General features: G+C 46.4%; 1 non-coding gene across 1 annotated transcript; it reads right to left on the bottom strand.

Moving 5' to 3' along the window:
* Nucleotides 1–1,504: 1,504 nt before the first annotated feature.
* On the bottom strand, nucleotides 1,505–1,595 carry trnar-ucu (transfer RNA arginine (anticodon UCU)). The gene is given in 2 exon segments: nucleotides 1,505–1,540; nucleotides 1,559–1,595. It is a non-coding gene; the product is annotated as a tRNA-Arg (tRNA).
* Between the last annotated feature and the right edge of the window lie 274 nt (nucleotides 1,596–1,869).

Genomic DNA, 1,869 nt, shown 5'->3' with positions numbered 1-1,869 from the left:
CATTTTCCCAAGTTATTCTGCATCTGCCAATTATTGTCTACTCACCCAGCCAATCTAAATCGCTCTGTACACTCTATATGTCCTTCTTCTACAGTGAAGGCAGAAACAAAATACCCGTTCAACAGTTCTACCAGTTCCTTGTTTTCCATTATTAATTCTCCAGTCTCACTATCTGCGGGACCAACATGCACTTGAAGAAATATTTATAAACATTTATAGACTGAATTCCGGCTCGGGAGTGGGCCAGCGAGCGGAACACAGCAAAAACAGTGTTCATTTCGGGCTGAGTTTGATCTGCACCATCTCCGCTGCCTAAAGTGACCTGGAGCGTCACTGGCTTTGACGTCACAGACACTGAAACTCCACGTGTGGAGCGCGTGCTCTCTGCTGTTCCGGTGTCAACAAACTCAGCCAAAATGTCTTTCCCATGTGGACCAACGTGGGAACTTCCCGGGAAGTTTACATTTACCCCTCCTGCCGTGGACCCTCCTCGAATGCCTCCGACTCTGAACTAGAGTCAGAAACTTGGGACAAATCCCAAACAATTAGCTTGCTAGATGCCCAGGAAAGGTTAAACAGTTTAACTTCTGGTCTATCACCTGGGTTACTGCGCAACCGAATACTCAGTCGCCCCGATCCGACCACCTGACCTCTCCGCGGATCTCCTGACTGGCTCCCAACCTGTATGTTGACGCGTTCACGCACTTAAACGACCAGACCCACCAACGCACTCACCCACCAAACTCATTCACTCAGCCAGCTATCTACCTACACACGTCACCCACCTAACCATTCATTCAGTCACTAGCTCACCCAGTCAGTCATCTATTCTCTCCCGCACAGTCAATGACTCGATATTTAAACGACCAGAATATGGCAGTTAATGTTGTAAAAAGGGGCCATGTACTTTCGTTCCATGACTCTGCCGCTGGGTTTAAATGTCCTACCACCTTCAATGATTTACGTTCATAAACACCCAAGTCCCACTGCTTCTCCACCTCCCTTAGAGTTGTACCCTTCATTTTATATTGTCTTTCCAAGTTCTTCCTACCAAACCTCAGTCCATTGAACTTCATCTGCCACCTGTCTCCCCATTTCCACCAACAGGTCCAAGTCCATTTGAAGTTCTACACTATCCTGCACACTCTCCACAATGCTTCCAAACTTTGTATCCTCCGCAAACGTTGACATTGTGTCCTGGGCACAAAGGTCATTGATATTTATCAGGAACAGCAAAGGTCCCAACCCTTTCGCCAGGCCGAAACAAAACCATTTACCACCAATCTCTGTTTCCTGCCACTCAGCCAATTCTGTATCCTTGTAGCGGCGAAGCGGCTCTCCTCCTGTTGCCACCTGTTTCACTACTCGGTGGCGAGTTTTCTTCTGTTAAGTGGTTCAGATTGGAAAGTGGGGTGTGACTGGATTCACCTGTACAGAGAGGAGTTGGTGATGGCAGTTTCCCTTCTCTGATGAACCAGTTGCTGATTTGCTTTTATTTAAATTTCGACTATGGTGGGACTCGAACCCACAACCTTTGAATCTCTTATAGAGCAGCAGTTAGAAGTCCAACACGCTATCCGTTGCGCCACAGAGCCCAGCACATGGATGGCTCATTTCCTATTCTATATAAGGGAATTTATGACATTGTAGAACAAAACGTTCACACGGTCAGCAATTTCCTACGTTTGAACAATGACAACATTTCAAGAGCACTCATTGCCTGTGAAGTGTTTTGGACGTCCTGTGGTTGTGAAAAGAGCGATAGAAATTCGAGTGAAAGAGCAATTTCCTTCAAAAGGACATATTCAGGTTGGAAAATAGGGCGGCTGAATTGTTTTGCAGAGAAGGGTGAAGTGATTCATTTTGGTC

The sequence above is a fragment of the Cetorhinus maximus genome, chromosome 31, assembly GCF_964194155.1.
Source record: "Cetorhinus maximus chromosome 31, sCetMax3.hap1.1, whole genome shotgun sequence".
In the NCBI taxonomy this organism is placed as follows: Eukaryota; Metazoa; Chordata; class Chondrichthyes; order Lamniformes; family Cetorhinidae; genus Cetorhinus; species Cetorhinus maximus.
Note: the sequence above shows the minus strand (reverse complement) of the source record. Positions and strands in the feature narration are given on the sequence as shown.